The sequence below is a fragment of the Cucurbita moschata genome, unplaced genomic scaffold (genome assembly GCF_002738365.1).
Source record: "Cucurbita moschata cultivar Rifu unplaced genomic scaffold, Cmos_1.0 Cmo_Scf00081, whole genome shotgun sequence".
NCBI classification, from domain to species: Eukaryota; Viridiplantae; Streptophyta; class Magnoliopsida; order Cucurbitales; family Cucurbitaceae; genus Cucurbita; species Cucurbita moschata.
In genome coordinates, this window is record NW_019268597.1 from 90564 (window position 1) to 101875 (window position 11312).

The window sequence follows — 11312 nt, forward strand, 5'->3', positions numbered from 1 at the left end:
AATCCTCTTGAAGAAGTGGAGAATGATATGAACCAAGAGACATCAATCATACAATATGCTTCAATGAAGATGTGGAGAAAAGGTTATCAAAATGATCAAAAGATGTTTCAATTCATGCTTTATTGAAGAAGAATAAAGTTTGATTGTTGTAAATTTTGGGTGGGTTATAATTTAGAGTAATTTAGAGTTATTGTATTTTAAGACTTTTTATTTAATTTCGGTTACATTTACATAATGGCTAATTATGGCCATAAAGTGTGAATGTTACAACTTTTGGAATGCCTTTAATAGTTTCATTTTGAGGCTATATAAAGCCATGTTTGTTGTATTTGTGAGGGAGACTTGGAAAATATAGTAAAGAAGCATTTGTGCTTTTCTTTAGCCGATGGCTAAGTTTCTTTGCAATTCTATGTAGTTTAGATTGCATGTAGAATCATTCAAGCTTGACATGATCAATCTTGCTTGTGAAGTGATTCGAATCTCAATCAAGTGTTCTTGTCTTGAGATATTTGATCAACAAGAATCATTGAAGCTAGACATGATCGATCTTGCTTCTGGAGTGATTCGAATCTCAAACAAAGTGTTCTTAACTTGAGATATTCGATCAACAAGGTAATCCGAATCTTACTCCCCTTGTAGTGGTTCCTTATCTTATCAAACTCTCTCACTAATAATCTCAAGAAATCGTTTCTGATGTCGATGATCGGACAAAGTTGCTGCAGCCACAAAGTATGCTAAGAATTCCAAGAGATCAGACAACCTATACTAACCTCGCTCTGATACCAGATTATTGAACACAACTCTATGTGGGAAACAGTCGCACTCTTTATTAAGACCAATTGAGAAGAAAATAAAAGACACTTTGTAGAATACTACTACTTTATATTGTTTCGGATTTCTTGGGATGAAAAACTAGGTAGGGTCGAGGGGTATTTATACTATACCTTACGCAATCTAGACCTAACAAATCTAAATCTTTTTCCTAAAATATCGAGATCTCTTTCCTAAAATATCTAGTATATTTCATAAAATCTCTACTAAAATAAATATACAATGAGCTCGTATAATTATTAGGCTTGATTCTATTGGGATAGTGATGATATTTTAACACCGCACACCATTTACCTATAATCAACGTCAAATACATGATCAACGCGGAGAAGACAAGTTGATGCAACTACTCATGAGGCTGAATGAGTCTTATAAAACGGTGAGATCTAACATATTGATGATGACTCCATTACCTAAGGTGAGACAAGCCTATTCATTACTCGTACAAGAAGAGATGTAGTATCGGGTAACTTCTAAACCTACTGAGAATTTCTCGATTGCATCAACAGTGCAGAAGAAAACAACATATTCAAAATTCGCCAAAGACGAAACATGTGAACACTGCAAGAGTGCATTTTGATAAGAGTGCATTTTGACTGTTGTTTATCTTATAAATAGAACACTATCACCATTGTTATCTAACAAGACACCCTTTGAAGCACTCTACAAACGACCACCTACATTTCATCATCTTAAAGTTTTTTGTTGTAAGTGTTATGCAACTGTAGTACACCCTAAGCAAAAATTTGAACTTCAAGAAATTCTTTGTGTTTTCGTAGGATATCCTTGTGGTCGCAAAGGTTACAAGTTGTATGACATGCAAATTAAATTTTTTTTTTATCAGTCGTGCTGTTAAATTTTGTGACGATGATTTTCCTTTTTCATCAGCTTCACAAACTTTGACATTAGCTCCTTTAACTCCCGTTTTACCATTTCAAGATTCATCCTACTGAAACATCTATTCTAGTCCTCCCCTACCTTCTATTCCTTCACCCACTACTTCGTCGTCTCCTCCGCCTTCTGTTCCTTCTCCAGATTCACCCACTAGTTCTAACCTTATCCCACCTGATACATCAGTTCCACTCCGACGTTCTACTTGTACCAAACAGCTTCTAGCTTGTTATAATGTTTATGAGATGTCTTCTGGAGCCAATCATTTAACCTCTAGCTCAAGTCCCAACACTAGCACCAGGTATCCCCTTCATCATTACCTTTCATTCTCTCCTTTTTCTCCTACTCAACGTACCTTTCTAACTCTTATTACAGCCAAGACAGAAACTAAAACCTATGATGAGGCATGATATGAACCAAGAGACATCAATCATACAATATGCTTCAATGAAGATGTAAAGAAAAGATTGTCAAAATTATCAAAAGATGTTTCAATTCATGCTACATTGAAGAAGAATAAAGTTTGATTGTTGTAAATTTTGGGTGGGTTATAATTTAGAGTTATTGTATTTTAAGACTTTTTATTTAATTTCGGTTACATTTACATAATGGTTAATTATGGCCATAAAGTGTGAATGTTACCACTTTTGTAATGGAATGCCTTTCATAGTTTCATTTTGAGGCTATATAAAGCCATCTATGTTGTATTTGTAAGGCAGACTTAGAAGATATATCAAAAGAAGCATTTGTGCTTTTCTTTAGCCAATGGCTAAGTTTCTTTGCAACTCTATGTAGTTTAGGTTGCATGTAGAATCATTCAAGCTCGACATGATCAATCTTGCTTGTGGAGTGATTCGAATCTCAAACAAGTGTTCTTGTCTTGAGATATTTGATCAACAAGAATCATTGAAGCTAGACATGATCGATCTTGCTTCTGGAGTGATTCGAATCTCAAACAAAATGTTCTTGTCTTGAGATATTCGATCAACAAGGTAATCCGAATCTTATTCCCCTTGTATTGATTCCTTATCTTATCATTTGGTATCAGAGCTCCAGGCTCAAGATCGGATATATGTTTCCTTTGCGTTTCTTCTCAAGCCGCAGACTATGAATGATGAAATTGCAGCATACTTCTCTCGTTCCTCTACCACCTGGCCATAAAGCTATTGGCTGTCGTTGGGTGTACAAGATTAAACACAATTCTGAGGGTTCTGTTCAACGTTATAAAACTCCATTGGTAGCAAAGGGATACACTCATGTTGAGGGTGTTTATTACAAAGAGACATTTTCTCCTGCAGCGAAACTTACTACACTTTGTTGCTCACTCACTATTGTCGTTGCTCGAAAATGGTTCACTCATTAGTTGGATGTTCAAAATGTCTTTCTCCATGGTAATCTAGACGAGAAAGTCTATATGTCTTTACCACCAGGTATTCGCCGACAGGGGGAGAATATAGTATGTCGGCTCCATAAATCTCTCTATGGTTTAAAACAGGCTTCTCGCAATTGTTTCTCCATATTCTCTACCACTATACAATATGTAGGCTACATTCAGTAGCAGATTACTCTTTATATACAAAATAAAAAGAGATTCAACATCTTAAAACTAGTTTACTCGAGAAATGTCTTATCAAAGATTTAGGAAATTTGAAATATTTCATAGGCATTGAATTTTCTAGGTCTAGAAAAGAAATTTTTATGTCTTAAAGGAAGTATGCTCTAGACATTCTTCAAGACACAGGTCTTACCGAAGCACGTCCAGAAAAATTTCCTATGGAGCAAAATCTAAAACTTTCTTTAACAGAAGGAGAGAAGTTGAATGATCCAAGTACATACAAACGGTTGATTGACAGATTAATATATTTGTCCGTTACTAGGCCTGACATAGTGTATTTAGTTTTTCACCAACGTACGAAACACATAGAGAAATAGATTATCATATAGTTCGAGAAAAAATACAAGTTGGAATCATCAAACCATGTTATGTTTCGACTAAAATGCAATTTGTAGATATTTTCACTAAATCTTTGGGAAGACATTAATTTGATTTTTTGAAAGACAATTTGGGTGTGATTGACCTACACTCTCTAACTTGAGGGGGAATATTAAGATATAATATGTGGACAATATAGTATAATAATTAGTGGTTGAATATATCTTAATTAATATTTTATTTTATTCTCAAGATTTAGTTAGTTTATATTTTCCCTTATTGTTAGGTATTAGTTGGTACCTTGTATCCTATTTAAACATTGTGAATATTAATGAAGATTGGGCTTTCGATCCCAATTCTATTTCTCATTCTTAACAGAAGTTCAAGTCAGAAACAGAACTAAGATTGGGCTTTCGATCCCAATTCTATTTCTCATTCTTAACAGAAGTTCAAGTCAGAAACAGAACTAAGGGGCCTAGGTACTTACAACAAAAACAAGAACAAGAAAAGAAAGAGTGCGATATCCTAGAATATAAAAGACACGATTAAGAGCCTACAAGTAGGCTATTTGCTGAGTCTTGTACTCCTTCCTTATTTTGATTTTGTTTGTTTTTTCAGGTAATAAGGATTTAGTCGAGGTTGGGAGCCGACTTTGAAGTAGGTGTCATAGACAAGACTCACCCGTCGTCTTCAACCCATGTGTTTTGAAAAGTTTTGTGTTTTAACTATTGTGTTGTGTTTTAATTACTCAGCCCGGTCCTTACATATGATGACCAAATAAAAGCCCCGTTAGGCAAGGTCATGAGATACTATGAAAATTAGACTAGGTGAAGTACCCGAACGACCATAAGCCCCGTTAGGCAAGGTCATGAGATACTATGAAAATTAGACTAGGTGAAGTACCCGAACGACCATAACATAAAATTCATTTCCATATTTCAAATAGTTATCAAATTGTTCCATCATTTAATAGAAGAAAACAAGAACTATTTCAAATGAACCTTATTTAGCTGATCTAGATCTCTCGGTGGTAGTTTGGTTTGTGTTTTTTTGTTTTTTCAGGTAATAAGGATTTAGTCGAGGTTGGGAGCTGACTTTGGAGTAGGTGTCATAGACAAGCCTCACCCGTCGTCTTCAACCCATTTGTTTTGAAAAGTTTTGTGTTTTAACTATTGTGTTGTGTTTTAATTACTCAGCCCGGTCCTTACATATGATGACCAAATAAAAGCCCCGTTAGGCAAGGTCTTGAGATACTATGAAAATTAGACTAGGTGAAGTACCCGAACGACCATAACATAAAATTCATTTCCATATTTCAAATAGTTATCAAATTGTTCCATCATTTAATAGAATAAAACAAGAACTATTTCAAATGAACCTTATTTAGCTGATCTAGATCTCTCGGTGGTCGTTTGGTTTAAGGTTTTGTTTACGATGCTTATGAATCAAATAATTATGTTTAGTGTAGTATGGAAAATGTTCTAAGAAAGAGTGGACCTCATATATTCATGATACGTAGATGTACGACATAGAGACTAGTAAAGAGTTAACCAATTCATCTTCGGATCATGTACAAAACTGTGATTGATAAATACGACTTGGAGAGCCAAGTGACGAGATATGATGTAACACCCCAAAAAATAAAGGAAATTAGCTCCAATAAGAATAAGCCGCCCGTGTAAGATCCAAAGAATTCAAGGAAAGAAATTAAGAGGATCAAGAATGACAAGAGTCTTGGCAAGTCATTTCTACGCCGTTAGAAGTAATTTTAAGAATTTAAGGCCTTTGGACAAAGATTGGAAAGGGAAAAGTAGGAGAAAACGGCAAAAAAGTCATTTTTTCAATTACCAAGGATCTTTCTCGATTTTCATTGTCTAAAAGGAATTTCAAGATGGTCGAGAAGGAAAACCTGACCAACAACATCAAGGGATGAAGGATTTTAAGAAAATATATGGATGTTTTGAGGAAAATAATCATAAAATATTCCAAATGTGACCAATTACCAAAAAAAATACCCTTGAAGCTCCACTTAATTACAAAACTGTAATTAAAAAAGAATCTGCAACCAAATTTTGTTCCAGAACCGTCGAGCGGAAGAAAGTCAATCATATATTCACATTCAATCGTTGGATTGAGATACTATTTGGATATGTTTAACAAGGCTCAAGGTTCTTTAGATCGAATGGTTAAAGTTGAAAACCAATGTAGGTAGCACCTTCATCGTTTTAGATATTTATGACTGAAATTTTAGAAATGTTAAAAATTAAAAAAATGAGAAAATTCACCACAATTCTAGAACAATCAATGGCGATGCAAGCTTGATCTATAAATACGAAGTTACGGGCAATGTTTCAAGACAAGAAACGAGTGATGAAGATTCCTAAAATTTGAGTTTGAACAATCTTAAGCTTGATCTATATACATAAAATAATATGATCTGGTTGAATAACTTGTCATGGTGTGAACACCCTTATTTACCTATATCATCATTTTCTGATTTGCAATAAGTCAGTAAAGGTACGTCTTGATAATTAAGAATCGTCACTTTTCAATGGGATTCTGGATATTGGCTCGCAAAAAAAATGAAAACATTAGAAGTTGATGCAAAAGTAAATAACAAAATCATATAGAGATTATTTATAGCCTTTATTTTGTACAGATTTAGGATTTGTTTGTGTTTCATTTGTATCCTTTCCAACCATATATATATAATCATTGCACTCCAACAAACCTACATGTTCATCTATTACAGATAGATTTTTATGTAGAAGGCTATTAAAAGAAAAACTAAAAAAACCAAAAGGATATCAAGGGTATTTGTTTCTTAGGTTAGACTTTATTTAGTAAAGCATCACACCCAACTATCCAAAACTTAGGCTACTCTTTTTTCTCTCTCAAGGCCAATCATATACTTATGGTAACTACAATGGGATCCTCTCCTTCTCAAATTTCTTCTATTTTGGTGCTCGAAATTTTTAAAAAAAATGGAAACATATATATTCATTTTCATTGCCATACATGCACTATTTTGTTAAAAGTCTCCATATGGTTGAAAACACAAATATGAAATAAACTTAGTACAAAGAATTGCTAGATGATATATGAAGGTTAGTAAAATTTACGAATTTTATGGAGAGATAAGTACTTCAAGTACTAAGATAATAGTATTGATAGACCCACTTTGTAATTGTTATAAATGATTTGATCCATATCGTTCAGATGAAGACAAGTGATCGGGGTATCATATACAATTAGTTTGTATAAGATTAGACCAAAAAATATTTAATCTCTCCTTGTAAATCGATTAATTGACTCGAGTTCTTTCCATATATCCGTTTTATGATCTTAACATTACCATTTTCAATTATTATACATATTTTCTTTTCGCCTTAAATTGTTACCCTTTCAAGTTGAAAACCTCAAATATTTCTTAATCCTTAAAGGATTTCGAGTTGAGTGATACCCGAGTAAAAGAGAGTACATGAATAAACATGGATTCTATCCGAATGAAAGTGATCTAGAGTATAGATGACTAAGAAATGCTTAAAAAGAATTGAAACTTACCACCTATATCAACAAGATGCACTTGCTTTTTTGGTGGCTTAATTATAAGAACTTCGAGATTAAATGTGCTTTTCTTGGAGCAAACATGTGAGGGAGGAAAAGACATGTCGGAAGTACTTATGTCGGTCTGTGGTGACAGTTTTCATTCTTAGAAGCAAGGAGTAAATAACGTGACAATATTGTAAGGGGAGTATTAGGGCCAATAAATGCCAAATCCATATTTCCAAGCTTGAACATGGGTGGTTACAACTAGAAACTTGAAACCCAACCAAATTATCAACATCAAAATAACTATAAAATCCCAAACCATAACTCCCACTTTTAGTAGACTTAAATATACAACATCCTAAGTCTACAAGGAAACCCCACAACTCTATGTAGAATTATTACATGTGAAAGCAATTAAACATAAAAGAGAAAAAAAAAAAAAGAGGAGGTTTTGTGGGATCAAAATGAGCAAGGGAAACTTTACTTCATTTTTTCCAAGTGTGTATCAATTCAAACTTCCCCGAAGGAATATTTTTTACGTAAAACCCATCATCAAAAGCTGCCCAAATGCAGTTTTTAAAGTCGCATCTTTCAGAAAGCCAAAACGAGTTCTCTGGCCAAAATACCTCAAATGAAGCATGTCCATTAGAACTATTAAAATTGCACCAAAACAGAGTTGTACGCGAAAAGTTCATTCTGAAGCTCCAGTTGAATTGAGCTTGCTTGGTCAAAATGCGTTCGCTCAAATCGTCGTCTTTTGACTTGCAATGAGCATTTAAAACTGAGTTTGTTTGATAATTGTAAATAGTCACTTGCCATCTGCTTGCTGGTTGTTGCCCTTTTTCCCCTCCAACTTGTCTATTGAATCCGGCAAAACATGTGTTAATAAGAATACTTGATTCCAAAGCCAAGAATAAGATAAAACCGAAGCCGGTTAGAGTCTTCATTTTGTTTTAGATACACAAAACTCTTTTGTTGATGCTTAATAATTTTTATTTTGGTTCATTATATAACAAAAAAAAAAAAAATAGCTTGTGTTGAACAAGTTGTTAAAGCTGTTTGGGAAGCTGATTTAAGGTTAATATCCACCCAAAAAAAATGAATTGGGATGAATGATAAATATCAATTCTTTTTCATTTGCTATTTTTGGTGGAGATGGAAAAACAAAGTTGTGTTAAACACATCTAGAATGGTTGCATTTTCTATACTTTAAGGGACTGTGGAAGAATTAAGCCGAACGCCTATTAGAATTAGTAACCGTCACGGCAGCATTATGTAAAACATGATGATACTTCACGTGCCTCGTGGTGTACGCGTCGTACCATCGTGATGGAATAGGGGTATCCCCAAATGCATGAGCACACATAATGCATGAGGTCCCAATATTTTTTCGTTTTCAACATTATTAAATATAACCTCGCCATAGTTTTTCGTTCATATCATATCATTTCTCATATCATACATAATTCTAACCGGGTTATATTTCATGCCATTTATCGTGATTTCATGACATTCATATCATGCTGTATACACACAATTTAGGAGACATAACATAACGTTCCATGCTGTTAACATAACATTTCATCATATACATATCGCATCACAATATATCATATCGTAAACATGTCAATTTATCACATATCTCATACCATGGCATATTTCATGTCATTTTCATATCATATGAGAACATATACATATATCCGTCATTCACATGCCGTATCATAATCATACCATATTGTAAACTTTTAGTGGTCATATCGTTTCCTAACTTATCATGGCCTTAACGTTCTTATACATGTCACAGTCATATCATTACATGAACGTACCTTAGTAATATCGAATGCTATCTTCTATCATTCTATCATAATTGTATCCATTTCTACCCATAACCCTATCATATTCTTTATCAATCGATCGTGACCATATCGTTTTTGTCAATCTCTCATATCCATAGCACTTCGATACATACCCTAACCTTAACGTTCCATGAACATATCTTACTCCTATCGTTACATTACGTTTAGTGCATCCTTCTCGTATCCTATCTCAAACATATCATTGAACACCTCGTATTGTAAGTGTTATTGTACAATTCACATATTATAACATATACATATCATATTATAAGAATGTTGATCTATAAACAATTCACACATATTGATATATATGACACGTGCAGAACTACGAGGCACGTGTCAATATCAAATATAACCATGCCAATAGTAAGACCACTTACTCGGATGGCCTTAGCCTAAGTTCTATCTAACTACAAATTAGCTTGCTTTTGCTCCTCGAATTCGTTCTCAGTTATGCCAAGGTGCTTCACCTTATTAAAGATATTCACCGAATTTCTTCAGTAATTCTAACTCCTAAATTTTATTAAGTATTTAACAAATTCTTATTCTTTCCATTTAGATTTAATATTTCTTGGAATATAATATGTCTAACAATACAATTCCGGGTGACATACAATTTATTTGATACTATAGTTTCATAATATATTTGAAAATTACTTTAGAAATAAGAATATATGTTTATTTACTAGTATAACAATCTAGTACTTCTGAGATCTTCGTTTCTTTTTTTTCTTCCTCTCTCTCTTCTGGTGCTTTTCGTTCCGTTCTTTTTTGTTTTTTTGTTTTTATATTTTCCCTTATCTCTCCCTCCTCTCTCCCTCCTCTCTTCTGTGTGCTGGGATTCTTACCTTCAAATCTTTCATTTTATTTTAATTTTAATTCGACTAACCATTTTAAAATCTTTCCTTTTTTAGTGTGTTCACAAATATTTGACCGATTTTTAATTTATTCATTTGTCCACTTATATGGAATTACCATATGAAGTTCTTGATAATTACTGACGTGACATTACTAATTAATATGATTTACTAAAATTCGTATAAATGTATTGACATCTAATTTCTAACTCAAACCTAAACAATTGCAGCAACTAGGGAAGATTTAAATTTTTAATTTAATGTGATTTTCTAAAAATTAAATTAGAATAAAAGGGGGAAAAAATTTAACATATACCTTAATAATATGACCGGATCTCTCTTAACGTCCATTTGAGTCTATGGGTGGAGACTATTTTAGTTTATTTATTTTTTTTTTTTTTCACAACTTGATAGTCTAGAATAATAGGTGGGTTGAGGGGGAGATAATTGGGAAAGGGATGAGAGGTCTGTTGAGAGAAGTGGGGAAGGATGGTTTTTATTTATTTATTATTATTCTTTTCTTTTCTTTTTTAACTTTACTTTTTTTTCTTTTCGCTATTACATTTAAAGACTTTTCTATGCTCCACATATAGGTTTGAGGGATGTCTTTAGGCTCATTAATTCTCCGTAGCTTAAGTATTTGACTTGAATTAAATATTAAAGGAGGTTTGTAGACTTGTTTAATAGTTGTCGCAATGAAGTGATATTGGATAGTCAATTTTCTGGTGCAAATCTTCCATCAAGAGTTTCAGTCGTGTACTTTCCTGAGCTGCTGCTCTATACTCTGCTTGTGTAGTTGATAATGATACTGTTGGTTGTCTCTTGCTACACCAAGAAATTGTTCCCAAACAAAACTTGAACACATACCCAGTGGTTGATCCCCGAGCTTCGTGGTCTCCTGCATTGTCAGCATCATAGTATCCAACTAGTTTGCAGTCTTTGCTTCTTTTGTACAAAAGACCATTGTCGATTGTACCTTTGACATATCTGAAAAATCCGTCGAGTTGCATCCAAATGGGGCTACTTTGGACTTTGGATGTACTGACTCAGAACCCCAACTGCATAAGAAATATCAGGCTGAGTTAAAGTTAGGTAGATAAGACTACCTACTAGTTGTCGGTATGTCGTTTCATCATTCAACTTTTTTTCTTCATGTTCACAAATCTTGGCATTTGTCTCCGTCGATGCTTGCACTCTAACATGTTGAACTTCTAAAGCATATCTCTTGTATACTTTTGTTGGCAGAGAAACAATCCTTCATCTATGCGATCAACTTCTGTGCGATCAACTTCTACGTCTTGGCACTAGTTCCCAAGTTTGATTATGCTTTAGGGCTATAATTTCTTCCTCCATCGCTTTCTGCCAAACCGAGATTTGTGATGCATCTTCATA